Source organism: Sturnira hondurensis, unplaced genomic scaffold (genome assembly GCF_014824575.4).
Source record: "Sturnira hondurensis isolate 20B ecotype Veracruz unplaced genomic scaffold, ASM1482457v3 Scaffold0018292, whole genome shotgun sequence".
In the NCBI taxonomy this organism is placed as follows: domain Eukaryota; kingdom Metazoa; phylum Chordata; class Mammalia; order Chiroptera; family Phyllostomidae; genus Sturnira; species Sturnira hondurensis.
This window is the reverse complement of record NW_028090923.1, coordinates 2,085,022-2,105,729: the sequence shown is the minus strand read 5'-3', so window position 1 is coordinate 2,105,729 and position 20,708 is coordinate 2,085,022. Positions and strand designations below refer to the sequence as shown.

Here is a 20,708-nt window from a genome sequence, read left to right as displayed (position 1 = left end):
CCTCACCTCCTGAAGCATAAGAGGTCACATGGAGAGAGAGGGATGCCCAGCCATCTCAGCTGAGGTCCTAGATGTGAGCATGAGACCACCAAAGACAATCCATCCTCAACTGAGCCTTCTCAGGATTGTGTCACCCCCACCTGCATCCCCAAAGAACTTGGAGACATAACTATTAATTTTTTAATCCATCAAGTTCTGAGGCAGCTTGTTATATAGTGAAATCCAATTTACAAAGGCATACTTGTTAACAAGACCCCAGATATATTTTGCTTGGTGATCTTATAACAGAGTGCAGCAAAAAACTGTTAAAGAACAAGGCGGGAGAGGGGGGTACAATATACTATTACCAAAAGGACCCCCCACTAGGTTTGCCCCCCCCCCACCAGAGGAAAGACTGCTCTCAATGCCAGAGACTTGTGAAAAGGAAAGGAAATGTTTATTTAAAGCTATACACACTTAAAATAGTGACCCAATATCTTCATTAAAATATGAATGTCTTTTAGGGTACCCACAGACCACACACAGTTCTTCTTTCTCCATTTGCCCTAATCTAGGGTATGTATCTTAGGAAAAGAAGCAGAAGTCCTGATTCAGGCTCCAAGCACCATCAGCTGTGTTGCCACCAGGATCTCCAGTTAATTCAAAGTCATGTGGCACCTTCTCATGGCCCATCAGCAAGAGTCCTTTCACCCCCTCTCTTCCAGGCAAAGTGTTTCCTGCTTCCTAAGCCACATGGCAAAATGGAGCACCCCAAAGCCACATGATTCCCTCACCAAAGATGTGGGAGTCCCTACTCTGCAAAAAAAACACGTGGTTCTCTCTTTGCATGGTTGCCAAGTCTGGGTTGAAATCCCCATACCAACGTTCCTTGTAACCTCATTTCCGACTCCTCATACAATCAGTTACACCTGCCAGCATTCCCGTATTATTCCAAGTTTACTGGGCGGCCATCATGAGTCTGGGCAGGTGTGGCCCCATGTCATGGAGCCAAGCTTCTCCAACCTCTCATGCAGGTGCTGTCACCAGGGGAAGCTGCCCCCCAGTTACATTTTGGGTAAAAGTCACTTCCATCCCCCTTGGTCAAGGCATGGCCACAGCTATTTAACATATCTATGCAACCAGTTAAAGGTTAGAGATATGTTAAATGACCATGCCAGAGGTTAGCTGCAAAGCTGTGGCTGTACAAAACAGCTCTGCATGTTCCTGCTTCATGTGTCCCTTCCCCAAACTCAAACCTGTAGAGGGTATGGGGGAGGACATCCTTTACATCTTTCTCATATTTCCCGGACACCCTGAGTTCTGGACCCCCTTTCAAATCCCTATTTGGGGCCCCCTCTTGTCTGCACCCTCTTACAATCTAGCTACCAAAGATACCTTCTTGTAATGTGTACATGCAAATGGCATCTTTGTGATCCAGTTTTGGCCAACCAGGCATAAATATGCATAGAGCTGATTGGCACTTGTAAGCGAAGCAGTTTAAAAGGAGTCCATTCTGATAGTTGGCACAGTCTTTTGACCCTTTGCTCTTTCTTTCCCTTCCTGCCTGAAATGCAGATAAAATAAAGGAAACAAATTGCAAACCAAGAGCATGAGAATCTCACACTAAAGATGGAGGGAGATAGAAAGAGCTTGAGTAGTAACTTTGTTGTTTAGCTACCCTATCAGGTGAGAACTACTTACCTGAAGATCTTTGGTTATGTGAGAAAAATAAAGCCCTTACATTCACCCAGGGGCAAGTTGAACTGAAATACTAACTCAGTTCAACGCTGCTGGCTTAGGTGACTGGATAAATAACGGTGCCATTAATCCAAAAAGAAGAGTAAGTTGGAGAGGAAGATAATTTAGGAGACTTGAAAATACTGAGTTTGAAGTGCATGTGAAAAGAGACACTATTTAGAAGGTGGTTAGCCCTCCAAAGTTCCTGTAGTTCTGATACTTGAGAAGAAGTTCTGGGTTCAAACACAATTTAGCAATCAATGACCAATTTTGTGGTAGAGAACATTGTTAGAGTGCTCAGAATCCCCCAGGAAGAATATATGGAACGAAGAGAATGAAGTCTAAGATAAAAACCTTAGGGAATATTAATTGTTACAGAAGGTTGGAGCAAAGTGTTAAGAGATACAGGTAAAACTAATGTTTAAGAGGGTTAGTTGTAGACTCTGGTGAACTTGATACAAGGACTGAATGTGTGCTTGTGGATTACCAACCAGGAGGTCCCTAAGGCCCTTCCAAAGAGCAGAGCCTATGGAGGGGAGCCAAGGAAAGCCAGATTACGGTAGGGGGAGGAGTGAGTGGAAGGTGTTGCTAAAGAGACCAGAGACTGTGAGATCACCCTGGTAAGTGATTTGTGGCTGCAAAGGACCAAAAAATAAATACCAAAAAGGGATAGAGGACGGAGTGAGAGCACAAATTCTGTTCCTTTAAAAAACTTTTTTTACTTTGTTGGTAGGACTTGAACATATTTATAGACTTCAGGAAAGGAGCTGTTGGAGGGGGAAAGTTTGAACATACAAGAAAAAGAAGTAATTGATAGAACAAGGCCAGGCCTAGGCAGGAAGGGTGAGATCAAGAACACAGGTGGAGGGATTAACCTTAAATGGGAGTTGAATCTCCTCTTCCTGTGAGAGCGTCAATATATCTTCTTGAGAGGGGAAGGTGCACTTAGATCTGCACAGATACACGGGAAAGACACAAAGGGCCTGACTGCTCTAGTCTGGAGCTTTCATCTGATGTCTGATCTTGATTGGAGGTATGTGAGAGATCAGGAAGACACAGCTAGGGACATTGCTTGTGAGGATTAAACCATAGCAGGAATCCTGAGCCAGCTGCTGTCAGCTTTGGAAAGCATTCACTGCACTTAAAATCATACCTACATAATACAGGACTACTTGGTAATTAACATTTCACATGTTGTGGATTGAAATAACAAAACACAAAGCACCTTGGGTCAAAGACTGAACATTTCCCTACAGTTTCTAAAATTACCAATATGCTTCTAGAAATGAAAGTTGGTTCTTATGGCACAGCTGTATGGAGAGAATTCAAATACATTTAATTGTAATGATCTCGGATTCTTGACTCTTAAATGAGCTCATATTTACAAAGTAGCTGTCCTTTAAAGAGGAGGATATTTTGCATAATTAGAGAAGAAAAATATGTTCAGAATGTATATACATTTTGCTTTGGGTCAGTTCAATTCAGGGATAAATGTTTGGCAGCAAGTTGGAGGGCTTTCCAAGGCCTGTTTGTCATAGCATTCATTGGTAACTCCTTTGCTCAAAATTAAAGTACCACTGGGGTTATACTTTAGGATGAATCTGTGGTAAAGGTTTGCATGAGGTCTGTCCGAAACTGTACTAAATAGATGAGGTAAATGAATATGTCATTTGCTTATTACCATATGTATTTCTTAGTACCTAATTTTTACAGTGAGAAGTAATTAACTGATTTTTATTTTTTAATGTGTCTTAAATTTTGTAGACAAAATTTAAACATTAAAACAACTGCTTCTTGTGGATGTATCTTATGTCTGTTTTATCCAATGACAATGGTCTCTTTTGTCTGCACTTTGCAGCTTCATAAGGCTGATCCTCAGATTCCTCATTTGTAAAATGGTACCAATACAACTATTCTAGGGTTGTAGTAAGTACTCAATGTGCTAACGGATTAAAAGCCCATAAAAGAGCACCTGGCACATTGTAAGCACTCCTCCCAAAAATCAGCAGTTATTAAAATATGGTCACAATCTTTTAGTGACTATTTAATTTAGCAAATCTTTTACATATGCTCAATAGTTTATAATGTGAAGCTCAAGAAAATGCACTTTATGTTGTCATAACCAACTAGATTTTAAGCTACTTGTGTTTGATACTCAATGAAGTCAATTTTTGAAGGACTATGATACTTGTAACAAGGCATCCAAAGCTAGTGGAAAGTGTGTAATTACAACTCTCTCTCTTTATTTTTCTTCCTTCCTTTATCTCTTTTTCTTTCTTTGTTTCCTCTCTCCCTTTTTATGTCTTGTAAAGTGGAATGGCTTTTATGGATATTTTGAATCCAAAAAGGAAAGGGATACTTAATACCTTTGGCTTGAATTTTTTAATATGGATTTTAACTGTATCTAAAACCATTAATAAGTTTAATCCTAAAGAATACAAACAACATAAAATCTACATGAAGAGGATATACAGAAGAAAATGAGTACAATAATAAATTAACTGCAAATATTGATAACCGTAATGATTACTAAAAACAGAAGGAAATGAGATAAATCTGCACGATTATGTTATAAAGTCCCTGATGTATTTTTTTTCCTTTAGCTTTAAGGTTACATTTTTTTCCATCCCTTAGAGTTGTACTGGTTTTTAAATATGAAAACAGCGAGACTGTCTCTAGGATGACTAGAATAAGCGTTTTCTCTTATGTCCACTAGATGGCAGGTGCAGGATTCTAAATACCTTTCAAAAGCTAAGTGTTAGGTGTTCTTATTTGCAGCACTAGATGACAAAACCTACTGAGTTCAAAGTAGGAAATTTTAGAAAGGAGTCTCTCTCTTTCTCCCCCTCATTCTCTTACACATAGCCTTAAAAAAAGAGAACAGGTAAAACTGGTAAAGTAGTATAAGGTTTCTAATAAAGCTTCCAGTTTCTGTCTACAATTGCAGAGTAAAACAACAGCCCTCTTGTGTATATATTTTCTTTATTAAAAAATGTAAAACTAAAATCTAGCAACAAATCTTTACATAACTAGCAAATATTTTTTTGTAAAACATTAAAAAAATTTCTTTCCCCTTTGGTCCCATACACTCTAAAATGGTATGCTGTTACTGTGTAATCTCAATCCTTTTATTTTCTCAAAGTGGGAAGGTCCTGAGGATCCCTGTTGCATAAGTGGCAGTTGGAGATTACACTATAACTTGGAGGTTAATTTCCTATTTCTTTTCTTTATGATAGGAGATAGTAGAGCATTAGGGAAATCTAAAAAGATTCTTTTTCTTTCTCACTCCACAGTTTTTATTACATTCCCACCCCCCTTGATTTGAAATGAGGTTGAAATAACTGTATTTTCTGGTTTGAACACATGTGTCTTTTCATTGAAGGGCCAAAGCTTTGGAAATGTAAAGGGTCAATCTTTGTAAAGAGGGGTTCATTGCAGAGAAGGGTGTGTTCTGCAAAGACAAACAGGTCTCACTGATAGTTGCCAAGGGCACCAAATACATCTTTGCATTACACCTTGATTGAGCATGCTCATATCACCTCTTTTTTATTGCATGTACCATAAATGACTGTAAAAGTTTGCAAATCCTGCAGAGACCTTGACAATCACTACTTCAGCAGGAAATCTACAACGAGAGGGAGCGGGGAGGAGAGAGCCAGTTTAGCAGTTTGCTTTTTTGACAATGGAACCTTAAGTTGACATTGAAAATTATTGAATATTTGATGTTCACAACCTCAGCCAGGTGCATAATATATGCAAAGCAGTTTCAATTTAGATGCTCACTCTAAAATTTTGGCTTTACATTTACATGACCAGGTTATATAGTTTTGGGACATTCCTGTGACCTTATCCACATGGGCTTTTTCTGGGTGTTCCTAATCTGTCACTTGAGAATAAAATGAAGACTAATTTTTATCTGTGTCAGTTTATGGCCAAGCAGAGTGCCTAGTCCAGGAGGCCATGCCTGCGGCTTTTTGAAAGTGTTTGTAAGCACCTGGCTCCCCAGAAGGGCCAGGCAAGGGACGTTGCTTTTTAGGATCTACAGGGTGTTGGTGCTGGAGGGACACTGGTCAACCCCTCTTTCTTATTCTATCTGCCTGTTCTACTGATTTGTTTGACCACGTTAAATTCAGTGCATTAAAGGTGGGTGCCCTTTGTGACAAGTCCGACAAATCCGACAGAGCAAGCAGCAGACCGGGTACTTAAAGACAGGGGGTGAGGAGCAAACCTCGCTGGAGGCCCTGCGCAGGGTCAGAGAAGATGCAGTGGCTGGGTGTGACCCTTCCCAGAGGCCGGCGACTGCAGCTTAGTAGCCTGGCAATGTGCTGCCGCTTTGGGCTGCGCTTCCAAAAAGACTGCGCTGTACCTTGAAGAGACAGGGTAGTGATCGCTGGCAATAGAAAAATCTCCCTGCATCCCCGGCCTGGTAGGCTTCAGGTGTATCTCTCCTCCACTCCCACCCCACGACTCAGGCTAAGTCCTTCCCCACTCCTAGTCCCGGTGACTGGAATCCCAGCGTTTCCTTCTGATGCATAAAACATTCAGTGGCCTCCAGGGAGTTTTTGCAATTCTGGCGGAGACTGCTTTACCCATTGTTTCGCCCTGAGGGTCAAACAGAGGCCCAACGGCTGGTTGAGTTGGGGACGCACTTAGCGCAGCTCCAAACTGAGGTCCCCATGGCCTCTTTCCATCTGAGGTGGAAACAAGTGGCTTGGAATGGGTCACTGGGCTTTACCCAAATCCAGAAAGGACGGGCAGGTAGAGAACTGTACGAGTTTTTTCTTTCCTGCTGCGTGTAAAGGAGCGTGAGAGTGGACGGTAGTCCCCATGAATTGCACCAGCGCCCAGTCCCGGCGGGATCCACTGTGCGTGCGACAGCGACACCGAGGATCCCGGGCTCAAAGAGCCCAGCAGAGGTGCAGCGCAGTGGCGGGAAGAGGGAACTTCCCGTTCGCGTCTTCTGATGGTTTTCTATCCAAGGCGTCTCGGAAGTAGGGTCTCTGGATGCTTGTGTTACTGAGACCTTTTCCCTCCCTGTCCCTAGCGCCTGCCCGAGCCCTCCCTACCTGAGCGCTCTGCCCCGGGTCCGCCGCTTTTAATTAATAGTATCAGAGCAGCTGGTGGGAAAACCCAACGTTCTCATCTAGATACGGTTGAGCTAAGAAGGTGAAAAAATGGTGTTAAAAAGATTATCAAAGTGGGAAGGAAAGGCATAGGCTAAATAAGACATTTAACAGGAAAGTGAAGTATGGGGCTTTTTGACTCCAAATTTTAGGTTAAAAGATCAAATGTGACATAAATACATATGTGCATAATTTCCCCCTAAGCACTAGTATTGAAAAATAACTTAGCACCTGAGAACTTTTCACTAAAAGTCTATCCTAATCTCTTTCCTTCTGGCAGCGCCTCCCTCACTCCCTATGCATCAGGGACAGCTCTACGCACAGTACTTTTTTTCTTTCTCCCCATTTTAGCCTCATAAACCCACGCCACGAGAAATCCTAATAAATTAGTTTCAGGAAGAATATACCTGATGCTCTATAAAGCTTGATCAACTGGCATTGGTCGATGCAGTAAAAACTGCCAAGCCCCGGAGCCCAGCCATTTCCTCTTAATGCCGCTCATTTGCTTATTTAGTCAGTCATCTGAAACTACTCCCTGCCTGCCGAGGACGCGAGTGGGTTGGCGCTCTCCCATGAGCGCTCAGAGAGTTTCCTACATTGGACAAGCGCGAGGCTTCTCTTACATAATAACCAAGCCTTACCAGAATGGACTGCTGTCATTAGTCAAAGTCCTGTTGGTGACAAAATTCTCTCTAAACTTCTACATATAGTGTCAAAATAATTTTAACACAGAGCATTTGATAATCATTTCCTTGCAGAACAGCAAACCCACCACACAAAGATGTTGAACTGATTATTGAAATCCACTGACATTGCGAAATCATAGTGAGATACACTATTGAACTAAAATATTGTTTCCTTGATGGAAACAACAAATGTCGGGTGGCATTAAGCTGCCGTGAATAGAGGATGGAGAATTTCTGTCTTCAGACTTTTAGCATTTTATGGGAACTAGATACTTACATTTTTGGCATATAATAAGACAGCCTCCACTATCTACACCTCTGGGAATATTTTTAAAGAGACTGTCCACAGGTGATGTATAAACAACACACCCGTGAAAGATTTGCATAACAAACAGGACCTGTTAATTGTTACTTTTCTGCCTCAGCTTTTTTTCTGGGTGTTTCCCGACAGGGACAGAGGCCACTTTTGGGACCCGGTGTGCAGAGAAGGTGGGCAACAAGGGCCCAAGGAATGCGTTTTGCTAAGGAAGTTCAATGTAGAGAAAGCAGTGTATGATCTCTCCCCTTTGTTCTGATTTCTAAAACAACCTACTAGTTGTTTTTAAAAGCCGCTTTCAACAGGAGAGTCAGAATGAGGAAACTAAGTTTAGTAAACCCAATCTAAAAGGAAAAAGAAAAAAAATACCTAGCTCTTTGATGTGTCTGGCATTGTTATTACAGTCTTAAAATAACTGCCAACCCCCTGGTCAGAAAAGAAAAACCTCAAGGATTAAGTAACTGTTTATCTCATGAGGATAATTACTTGTTTGACCTCAAGTCATTCATTCCTGAAAACACGAAGTTAAATTGTTGAGGAGTTTTTAAACGCCACAGCTTCTGTCTCTATTGCTTGGTTAACAAAAGCCAAGCAATATCCAGCTGGCCAGCGCCTCTCGATGGCTCTGAGCATCATTTCTCCAAGAGTGAAGCTTGGGCAGGTGCCTACGGTAGAAGAGGGAGATAGGAAGCTTCCCACCAGTGCGGATGTAAAGAGATGGTTAAGGACCCAAGCCACAGGTGGCTGCGTTGGCCGGGCCTTGGAACTCTTCTCCCTCTTCCCTCCCGCGCAAGCAACGGGCAGCAGTGAAGCCCAGCGCCTTAGGTGCAGTTTCATGAAACGGTTGCGGGGTGCCCTAGTGTTGTGGCTGCAGAGCTGTCCCTAGGAACTTGTTAAAGTCCCTTTAATAACACTTCCGGCCCTTTCCCGGACCTCACTGGCTCGGAATTATATCTGCGTTGTGGGGTCCCCAGCCATCGCGCACTGCCCCAGGGTGGACGCCACCCGAGCCTAGGTACCGCCTGGGCTGGGAGGGCGCGACTCTGGGCCTTGGCCGCGGGCGGCGCCTGCCGGGGCTCCCCGGGTGCGGAAGGCGGGGAGCTCTAGCTCCGGCCCCAAACGGTCAAGCCGCGGGCGCCTCGCCCCGGCGGGAGAGCGCAGGCACGTGGTGCGGGTGGCGCCTGTGGCCCGGAGGCCTCTGGAAGGCGGGAGAGCCGGGGTTGGGACGAGCCGGCCCTCCCGCGTCTCGGGCCCTGGGAACAGGGAAACCGGCGGCCTCTCCGCTCTCAGTTCCCACCGGGGCTGCTGGTTACTGTTTAACATCCCCACCCACGTGTCAGTTTGTTCAGTAAATCGATCGGACTCTAAGAGTCGGGCCGCTGTCTTGTCGCCATCCAGCAAAGCTAATATCCTCCCGGCATATGGTCTAAAGTCTCTGCTAGAGATCGGGAATAACAAACAAATAAACAAACAAACAACCACATCCTTGAGCCTCCTCTCCCCGAAGGCGCAGCCCCACCCCCGCCCTCCACCTCTGCGCCCTCGGCCAACTTCCCAGGCTCCGCCGAGAGCAGCGGGGACGCGGCTGCTGGGGTGGGTGGGGGACCCACGGCTGGGCGATGCGGTGGCCCGGGTGCAGCTGACGGCGACGCGGGAGCTCCGGGAGCGGCTCCGCGCAGGTAAGTGTCACCACCGCAGCCCTCCCCGAGAGTCTCCTAGCCCCTCAGGCGGTGGGAGGTGGGGCGCCGCCCTGGGGGGGCCGAGCCAGGGGATCCAGGCCTGTCAGGTTGAAAGCAGATGCCCCGAGGCCTCCCGCAGCCTGCAGAGCGAGAGGAAGAAAGGGCTGGAGGAGAGGCAGTGGGGGCCCTCCGGGGCCACTCTGCCAGGACAAGAAAAAGGAAAGTTGGATTTGTTTGGAGAGAAAACTTTGATGTCCGTCAGCGGGTCACGTGGCTGCCAGGTCTCTGGGGGCTTTGGTGGCGTTTTTGTGGCTTGGGGCAAGGCTAGGTTTGTGAGGAGGGTCCTGAAGCATCACCGCAAGGCCTTGGCACCAGTCTCAGCTTCCCTCGGCTCTCTCTGAGACATTTTGAGAGTGGGCATCTTCCTGTGAGGATGCTGGAGAGATTATAGGAAAAACCGTGTGTGTGCACATATTTACCTACATGCACATAAACACATATATTTACCTACATATACATAAATATATATTTATCTACATGTATATGTGTGTATAATATGTGTATCTATCTATAGGTAGATAGATGATGGATAGATTTAACTACTTAAACCATTTTCCTTTAGGAAGAAACGTCCTTTGCAAGCTTATTTGAAAATGTGCTAGTTAAGTGATCATCCTTACATCTCTAACGGGATAAGCTAGCAGTGATACGACTTTTGAATTGAATGTATAAGTTCCTCATACCTGATGCGTTGTGCTTCTAAGGCTTGCACAAAATCACCAAAGGCTCCTGTTCAACATGCAGACAGTCTCCAGTTAGTTTCAAATGAGATCTAGAGCCAGAGGGTGGGTGCAGGGTACTGACACTGTCAACTTCACAAGAGGCCCTGAAAATTAAATACCTGCCTCACTGATAGAAACATTCCTCTTTTGGTTTTGTTACTTCACCCCAGTTTTCCACTCATTTTACATGTTTTTTTTCTCTTTGTAGAATCATTTATTTATCATTAAAATATTCTTCCTATCTATCACTATTTTTCTGCAAAAATACCACAGTCCCCACATTCCCAAAACACCTCCACTGTTTTTCTCTCTGTGCATCCACTATCAGTGTTTTTATTGTGCCTTTAAAGTCAGAAGCCACGTGTGGGCTGGGATTCTCTCTGGTACCATTTTGGGGAGGGAGTGGAAGAGAGGGAGTTAGCCAGTAGTATTAACTACTCACTTTTCACTTTTCCAGATAGAGTAGGAATTAAGAGCTTTTGGTTCTCTTCTTCCATCCTTCCTAAGGTTCATTTTTAGACCTACAAATATGGAATTTTTTCCACAAAGCATGCATGCTCTATGAAGGTAGTACAACCCTCTCATTAAAGTGTGTCTGTTAAAATCTCACAGGCATTTTATTTTGCAATTGTTGTGCTGAGACTATAAGACAACACAGATTAATTTTGGAAATTACTAAGACTTAGTACCTTAGTACCTAAAGGTAAATGATACCTTTATTTTTTAGTCCCATGTTTCTTTGAAAAATTCTTGTTATTTATATGAATTTGAAAGGACTACTGGCTTACAAAGCAACATGAAAATTATAGTACAATATAAAGTGAACCCTTTCCTGTTCCACTCCACACCACCATCGCTGCTTGGGTTTCTGTCCCTCCATCTATAACCACAAGATTTTTCTTTCATTACTTCAAAAAAATTTGATATTGGTTCATATTAGACGAGCATTCTGAAATTTAATTTTCTTTAGTAGTTAGTTTTCAAATATTTATTTGTCAATACATAAAAAATCTTTCTTTTTTAAGTGTATCTACCCAAAGTAGCCAGCCAATATCCCCAGAATGCTAGAATATTCACTTGTTTTTTTCCAGTTTCTCACTATCACAAATCATGATGCTGTCAATACCCGTGTACATTATCTTTGCATGGGTGTGCAGGCTATTTATCCTGAGAGGGTTGCTGGCTCCAGGGGATGTTCATTTAAAATTTGGTAAATATTGCAAAGAGCCTTCCTCAACAGCCACAGTATATTGATCATGCTATTGCCAACAATGGGTCATAAGGATGTAAGATCTTGAGCATTTGATTGTTGGAAATTTTATTTCTTATTGTAGTTTAATATTTAGGAATTATATGAACCAATTATCTGATTGGAGAGTTGAGAATTTTGCTTTAAAAGTATAATAAAGTAGAAGGGGAATTAACTGCATTTCAAAAGGCTATGATATTTGGAGCTTCTAAAAGATGTCACTGCATTAGTCATCATCTATCCATTTGCAGACTGGCTGGAGGTCCTGATACATGGTAAGTGAGAATGTCGATATTGCAAACATGTGACCAGAGTGTGTCTATTAGTTAGTGTTGAAATTCTGTGGCTCTTGACTCAGATGTTTGCCAACTTCATAAAAAGAGATCCAATTCCCTGGGAATTAAAGCAAGGTTTTATTTTTTATTTTATTTATTTTTTATTTTAATTGTTGTTCAAGAACAGTGTTCTGTCTTTTACTCCTATCCCAGCTCACCCCACCAAGCCCTCACCCTTTCTCCCATTTCCACCCCACATAGTTTTTGTCCATGTGTCCTTTATACTTGTTCTTGTAAACCCTTTCCCTTTTCCCCTGAAATTCTCTTCCTCTCCCCTCTGGACACTGTCAGCCTTTTCTCTATTTCAGTGTCTTTGGTTATATTTTGCTTGTTTGATTGTTTTGTTGTTTAGGTTCCTGTTAAAGGTGAAATTATATGGTATTTGTCTTTCAACATCTGGCTTATTTTGCTTAGCATAATGCTTTCTACTTCCATTCATGCTGTCACAAGGGGAAGGAGCTCCTTCTTTCTTTCTGCTGCGTAGAATTTCACTGGGTAAATATACCACAGTTTTTGTATCCATTCATTTACATATGGGCACCTAGGTTGCTTCCAAACCTTGGCTATTGTAAATTGTGCTGTTATGAACATTGTGCTATTTATGAACATAAATCTATGTTATGAACATAGATTCTTTTGGATTGATGTTTCAGGGATTTTAGGGTATAATCCTGGCAGTGGAATTGCTGGGTCAAAAGGCAAATTCATTTTTAGTTTTCTGAGAAAATTCCATACTGTTTTCCATAGTGGTTGTACCATTCTGCAATTCCACCAACAGTGAACTAGAGTCCCCTTTTCCCACAACCTCTCCAACACTTGTTGTTTGTTGCTTTGTTTATGATGGCCATTCTGACCTGCGTAAAGTGGCATCTCATTGTGGTTTTAATTTGCATCTCTCTGATAGCTAGCGATATCGAGCATCTTCTCATGTGTCTCTGGATCCTCTGTATGTCCTCCTTGGAGAAGTGTCTGTTCAAGTCCTTTGCCCATTTTTAAATTGGGTTTCTTGTCTTCTTAGAGTGAAGTCCTCTGAGTTCTTTGTATATTTTGGAGATTAAACCTTTGTCTGAAGTATCATTGGCAAATATGTTTTCCCATACAGTTGGTTGTCTTTTTATTTTAATGCTGTTTTCTTTAGCTGCGCAGAAGCTTTTTATTTTGTTGAGATCCCATTTGTTTATTCTTTCCTTTATAGTCCTTGCTCTAGGGGACATATCAGTAAAAATGTTGCTGCATGAAATATCTGAGATTTTCCTGCCAATGTTCTCCTCTAGGACTTTAATGGTGTCATGGCTTATATTTAAGTCTTTTATCCACCTGGAATTTATTTTTGTGTATGGTGTAAGTTAGTGCTCAAGTTTCATTTTTTTTTTTGCATGTAGCTGTCCAGTTCTCCCAACACTATTTGTTGAAGAGGCTATTTTTACTCCATTTTATGATGCTGCCCCCTTTGTCGAATATTAATTGAATGTAGAGACTTGGGTTTATTTCTGGGCTCTCTATTCTGTTCCATAGGTCTATGTGCCTGTTTTTATGCCAGTACCAGGCTGTTTTGATGACAGTGGCCCTGTAGTACAGTTTGGTATCAGGTATTGTGATCCCTCCTACTTTGTTCTTCTTTCTCAAAATTGCAGCAGCTATTCAGGATCATTTATGGAAGTGTTTGTTGTATGTCTGTGAAATATGCCATTGGGACTTTAATAGGTATTGCATTGAATCTCTAAATTGCTTTAGGTTGTATGGACATTTTGATGGTGTTAATTCTTCCAATCCATGAACACGGTATATATTTCCATTTGTCTGTGTCTTCCTTGATTTTTTTCTTCAGTATTGTGTAGTTTTCTGCATACAGGTCTTTTACCTCCTTGGTTAGGTTTATTCCTAGGTATTTTATTTTTCTTTTGGCTATACTGAATGGGATTTTTTTTCTTGGTTTCTTCTCATGCTGTTTCATTGTTGGTATACAAAAATGCCTTTGATTTCTGGATATTGACTTTGTATTCCACTGTTTTGCCAAATTCATTTATTAGTTCGAGCAGTTTTGGGGTGGAGTCTATAGGATTTTCCATGTACACTATCATGTCATCTGCAAACAGTGACAGTTTTGTTTCCTCTTTTCTGTTTCCTCTTTGGATGCCTTTTATTTCCTTTTCTTGTCTGATTGCTGTGGCTAAAACTTCCTATACCATATTGAATAGAAGTGGTGAAAGTGGACAACCTTGTCTTGTTCCTGATCTTAGTGGAAAAGATTTTAGTTTCTCCCCATTGAGTATGATGTTGGTTGTAGGTCTCTCATATATGGCCTTTATTATATTGAGGAATGCTTTCTCTCTTACCACTTTGTTGAGTGTTTTTAAAATAAATGGGTGCTGTAACTTATCAAATGCTTTTTCTGCATCTGTTAATATGATCATGTGTTTTTTGTCTTTCCTTTTGTTTATGTGATGTATTACATTTACTGATTTGTGAATATTGAACCATCCTTGCATCCCCGGGATGAATCCCACTTGGTCATGGTGTATGCTCTTTTTAATGAATTGTTGGATGCGGTTTGCCAATATGTTGTTGAGGATTTCAGCATCTTATGTTCATCAGCCATACTGGCCTGAAGTTTTCTTTCTTTGTTGGGTCTTTATCTTGTTTTGGAATTAGGATGATGCTGGCTTCATAAAAAGAGTTTGGGAGTCTTCCATCCTTTTGGATTTTTTGGAATAGTCTGTGAAGGATAGGGATTAGCTCTTCCTTAAATGCTTAGTAAAATTCTCCCGAGAAACCATCTGGTCCAGGGCTTTTGTGCATCAAGATTTTTTTTTATTAGTTTCAAATTCTTCTGTTGTTATTGTTCTGTTCAGGCTTTCTGCTTCTTCTTCAATCAGTTTTGGAAGATTATATTTTTCTAGAAATGTGTCCATTTCACCTAGGTTCTCAAATTTCTTGGCATACAGTTCTTCATAGTAATTTCTTACAATCCTTTGTATTTCTGTGCTATCAGTTGTAATCTCTCCTCTTTCATTTCTGATTCTGTTTATTTGGGTCCTCTCTCTTATTTTCTTGATGAGCCTGCTTAAAGGTTGTCGATTTTTTTTATTTTTTCAAAAAATCAGCTCCTGGATTTATTGATCCTTAGAATTTTCCTTTTCATCTCTATATCATTTACTTCTGCTCTGATCTTGGTTATGTCCTTCCTTCTACTTGATCTGGGCTGCTTTGTTGTTGTTCCTCAAGTTTTTATAGGTGTAGGGTTAGGTTACTTGTTTAAAGTGTCTCTCTCTTTTTTAGGTAGGCTTATATCACTATGAATTTCCCTCTCAGGACTGCCTTTGCTGTGTCCCATAAATTTTGAGTTGTTGTGAGTTCATTGTCATTTGTATACAGAAGCTTTTTGATTTCTTCTTTAATTTAATTCTTGACCCATTCATTGTTTAATAGCGTGCTACCTAATCTCCATGATTTTGAGTATTTTGGTTTTTTTTCCCTTGGTGTTGGTTTCTAGTTTCAGTCCCTTGTGGTCAGAGAAAATGCTTGGTATAATTTGAATTTGTTTGAATTTGTTGAGGCTCGTTTTGTGTCCTCTCATGTGGTCTGTCTTTAAAATGTTCCATATGAATTTGAAAACAATGTGTATTTAGCTTCTTTGAGATGAGAGGCTCTATATATACATCAGTTAAGTCCGTTTCATCTAGGGCATTGTTCAATGACACAGTATCTTTGTTGGTATTTTGTTTGTAAGATCTGTCTATTTTTGACAGTGCAGTGTTAAAATCCCCTACTATAATTGTGTTACTGTCAATATCTTTCTTGAGGTCCTCTAGTATTTTCTTTCTACATTTGGTTGCTCCTACATTGGGTGCATATATATTTATGATGTTAATGTGTTCTTGGTGGATTTTTCCCTTGAGTATTATGAAGTGACCTTCTGGGTCTCTCTGTATGGCCTTTGTTTTGAAGTCTATTTTGTCTGATATGAGTATTGCTACCTGGCTTTTTTTCCCTATCTGTTTGCTTGGGGAAATTGTTTCCAGTCCTTCACGTTCAATCTGTGTAAGTCTTTTGTCCTGAGGTGGGTCTCTTGTAGGCAGTATATGTGTAGGTCATGCTTTCTTATCCATTCAGCTATTCTATGTCTTTTGATTAGAGCATTTATTATTGATAGGTACTTATTCATTGTCATTTTCCTACTTGTGTTCATCTCTCTGTCTCTATTTTCCTTCCTTTCCTTAAAGCAGACCCTTTAGCATGTCTTGTAAAGATGGTTTGCTAGAGGTGTATTTTTTTTTCACTTCATTTGTCTGGAAAGCTCTATTTTTTGGCCTTCTATCTTGATTGAGAGCCTTGCTGGGTAAAGTAGCCTTGGTTGCAGGCCTCTGGTTTCGATTTTCTGAAATATTTTTGCCATTCTCTTCCAGCTTGGAGTGTTTCCATTGAGAAGTCAGTTGCTATCCTTATCAGGGCTCCCTTGTATGTTCTTTCCTTTTTCTCACTTGCTGCCTTTAAGATTCTCTCTTTGTCTTGGAATTTTGCCATTTTAATGATGATGTGTCTTGAAGTGGGCCTCTTTGGGTTCCTCTTGATTGGGACTTTTCATGTTTCCTGGATTTGTGTGACTTTTTCTCTCATCAAATTAGGGAAGTTTTTCATCATTACTCTTTCAAATAGGTTATCTATCCATTTCTCTTCTTCTTCTCCTTCTGGTATCCTTATTAGCCAAATATTATTACATTTCATATTGTCTTGTATTTCTCTTCATCCCTCTTCATTCTTTCTGAGCCTCTTTTCCTTTTCTTGCTCTTTCTGGATGTTTTTTCCTACTTTGTCCTCTAGCTCACTGATTTGATCTTCTGCTTCATCAGTCCTGCTTTTGATTCCTTCTACTGTGTTCTTCAGTTGAAATATTGTATTCTTTATTTTATCTTGGCCCTTCTGGATAGTTTCTATTTCCTTTTCCATGTTGATATAGTTTTCAGTGCATTCATTGTACTTCCCCTGTAGTTTCTGGTAGCCCATTGTGAGCTCATTAAACTTCCTGATGACCAGTGCTTTGAATCCAATATCTGATAGTTGACTTGCCTTTATTTCATTTAGCATTCTTTCTGAGGCTTCCTCCTTTCCTTTCATTTGGGGATTGTTTCTTTGTCTTCCCACTGTTTGTGACACTCTTCTTGTTAGCCTCAGCTTCTTCAATTGTTCTGTTCTGACTCCCCAGGTTTATGGTATGAACTTCTGTGGTAGAATACCTGTGAGATTCAGTGGTGCAGTCTTCTTCAGGTATCCTGGTGTTCACCACTTCCACTTACTCTTTTTTGTGATCAGTTGAAGGGATGAGGCAAAATGGTTTAAGACAGCAAGAGAGTATTCTATGCTATTTACAGTAGCTGCCAGTAAAGAAGAGATAGGAGATCCTTTGGCTATGTATAGTGTTAATCATGATATTCTACCAAACTAGCCACTTTTTAGAAAGTATGGAAAGAAGACTCTTGTTGGGGAGGGAAGGATTGTGAGTTGGATCTAGAAAGCAGCGAGGTTGTGTGAAGTCAGATTCTGAGATAAGGTGAAAGTGAAGGATAGTAAATAGGTGTAGTGTGTGAGAGAATAGAGTTAACCACTATGTAAAATAGTTCATGAAACTGTGAAGTGGTCTAAGATCTGGGAGGATGTTGTGTAGTATTTTCAATAGTATGGAATAGCTATTATTTACAATAATACTAGAGCGACAATCATATGACAGAATCTATGAGATTTAGATACCAAGGGTAGGGAGTATCAGGAGCTACAGGTATACACATCACATAAGTACATTTGGAGCTGAACACTGTCTTGCCCTTTCATTATGGGTGCACTTTTAAGAAGAGACCAGACTTACATACTGCCTATCTTTTCGACCTTGTGTTCAATACAGGGTGATGTGGTATGCTCTCCACATGGGAGTCTTAACTCAGACCCTCTGATGTTTTGTTGCTGTGAAAACCTTTGGTTTTATCAAGAGGTTTTTCTGGAAAATGCATAAGGAGTTCATTTGTGTGAGTGTGTATCTTAACGTTTGGGGAAATGAAGGTCTTTGAGGATGACCAACTCATGCTATATAAAAGCCAAGAGAGAAATCTTTGCTGTCACATAGGGAGGTTTGTATTCCTGCCAAGCTATTTACTAAAAGAGGGCAGAGAATGGAGGACAGAGGCAAGTTAACCTTTTGGAGGCCCAATTCCCTCATTTTTAAAAGTATATGTGATTATTATACCTATCTCATACACGTGATATGATGATTAAATATGTTAACACATGAAGACCCTTAGAACAATGACTGACATTTATGGAATACTTGATACGTATTCTGTGTTGTTGTTATACCTGTGATAGAATAAGTAAAGCATCTAAATACCGATTGATTTATAGTAAGTTTTTAATGTGTCACCTGTTTTTTTTTGATGGTTTTCCTAGAGAAATTTTATTTACACATACAAACAAATTGTATATGACTTCAAGTGTATATGGGTCCCTAGAAACCTGGCCAAGGCCTCTAATAGGCCTTGGAGAAACAATCCTGACTAAGATAGACATAGAGCTGACTTCATAGAGCTTTTAGCTAGGGAGTGTATACAAGGATCGCCTTGCATATAGTCCAGTGGTCAGAACAAGTGTTTTGCAATCATTGAAACCTCTGTGCAAATCTCAACTCTGCCTTCTGACAGCTCTGTGTCCCAAGCAAGTTACTTAATGTCTTTGCCTTACTTTAAAAGGTGGTAAATGAGAGTGATGGTCCTTACTCTCAAAGTACATGTGGAATAATTATTTTATTTAAATCAAGCATGTTATTTATTGAGTAAATAAATAGAGTGCACATTCTCTGCACTCTATTTTAATATAGAAGAATCATATTTATCTATGATAGCAAAGTGTCATGGACATCTAAGCATTGTGTCCCCATCACTTGAAAGTGTTGACCGATAACATCACTAGGCCTAGTAATTTAGTTATTTTTAATATTTTGAATCTTTGAGTGTTGTTCTCCTATGATTGCATATTGAGTTTGCTTTGCTTATGTTCTTGACTTTCTTATGTCATGGCTATAGGTTGCAAATAATTGATGTATATTAGATTAGCAGGAATTAACTCATATGCATTGTACTAGGTGCATGGAATGCAAATGGAAAAATGCAGTATTCTAACCCTCAAGCACAAATTAATTTACTTGGAAGAAAAATACATATCACCTTCTACATTGTAAGGTGATAACTATTGCGTTAGTATATAGGTAGAAATACCATGGGAAATAGATCCTTTGGCTATGTATAGTGTTAATCATGATATTCTACCAAACTAGCCACTTTTTAGAAAGTATGGAAAGAAGACTCTTGTTGGGGAGGGAAGGATTGTGAGTTGGATCTAGAAAGCAGTGAGGTTGTGTGAAGTCGGATTCTGAGATAAGGTGAAAGTGATAATTTAAAAGGATAATTTAAAAAGCCTGTAGAGATTTCATGGAGTAGTTAATGACTTCTGGATTAGAACTTGCTACATAGAGAAGAATCAGAAAAAATGCTTGGGGCAGAGGATATTACATGTGAAATATGTTGAATAACAAAAGATGAAGCGCGGAAGGAATACTTGGCTAGATTCTGTTGTTCTTCAATATGGGTGACGAAGATTTGGCCTATGACATTTGGGCAATGGAGAGCCATCAAAAGTCTGTAGTAGATTAAGTTATGAAAGCTGTCTCTCTCTCTCTATTTTATTCAGATTAATTGGCAGCATTTTGGAGGATGAATTAAATAGGGAGAGACAAGAGGCAGGGAAATAGTAGGGAGCTTTCACAATAATCCAGTCATAATAAAAATGTGAAGAGGATAGAATAGATTTTAGAGATGCTTTGAAGGCCTTTAAACTGAATTTAGAAACTGTCAAGTGTGGAAGATGAGAGAAAGTGAGGGATTGGAGCTGTCCTGAAGGCAGTGTTCTTCAGAATTGTATGGAAAGCTGTGATTTGATCATACTCATTATGGATTTATAGCGTTTTAGCTATTGTATTCCTACAAGTTGGTCATGTTTTAAAACTTAGTTTGTGTGGCAGAACTAAACTTTATATGGTCATTGTGAAGTTATTAGGTACATTAGAAGACTATTTGTTTTCCTAATTTGGGCTAATTTTCAGCAAACTAGTTATTATTTCTAACCTGAATTTTTGCAACAACCACTGATCCTCTTTCTTTCTCTTCCTGGCCTCCAATCAATTCCCCAGATAGTAGTTAGAGTGATGTAGAAAAAACCAATTTGATCATTTTCCCCTCAATTTGGAATGATTTGTTAACTTCTTAATGTTCTTTGCCTGCAGTCCAAGTGTATTCACATCTCTAGACCCCATGTAACTTCTACTCCAAGCCCCATCTCTATTCTTGAGGTCCCACACTTTAATGTTTAACTGGAATAAATTTTTTAGTTCCTCAAAGGCACCATGTCCTGTCCTTTCAAAAGTGATGTTTCTCTTGTTTGAAACACTCAGCCACCATCTCCATCATTTTTCCCTCATCACTATTTCCAACTTCCACTTACTTTGTAGGTCTTTGCTCAGATACCATCTTCAAAATCTTTTCTGATCGTCTCGTCTCACCCCATATATAACAATTTAATGTATCTTGTTCTTTCCCTGTCATACTTACAAACTCTGTTATTCTGGTCCACTTTTTAAATTGGGCCTTAAATACAAGCTTAATGTGGATTTATTCACTTAATAAATTAGTCATTGTAATGGAGAAAAAAAGTAAAATACCAATAGAGTGAAAATGTGTGTTGAGAACCTCATTTTCAAGCATTAAATTCTATATTGGGATTAA

General features: G+C 40.4%; 1 protein-coding gene across 1 annotated transcript in view; it reads left to right on the top strand.

The window, feature by feature from the left end:
* Window positions 1-9,230: 9,230 nt before the first annotated feature.
* HNF4G (hepatocyte nuclear factor 4 gamma) overlaps window positions 9,231-20,708 on the top strand; it is a 133,526-nt gene continuing 122,048 nt past the window's right edge. Inside the window, exon 1 of the mRNA XM_037068954.1 lies at window positions 9,231-9,520. The gene's annotated coding sequence lies outside the window, so the exon portion shown is untranslated. The remainder of the gene's footprint in view (window positions 9,521-20,708) is intronic.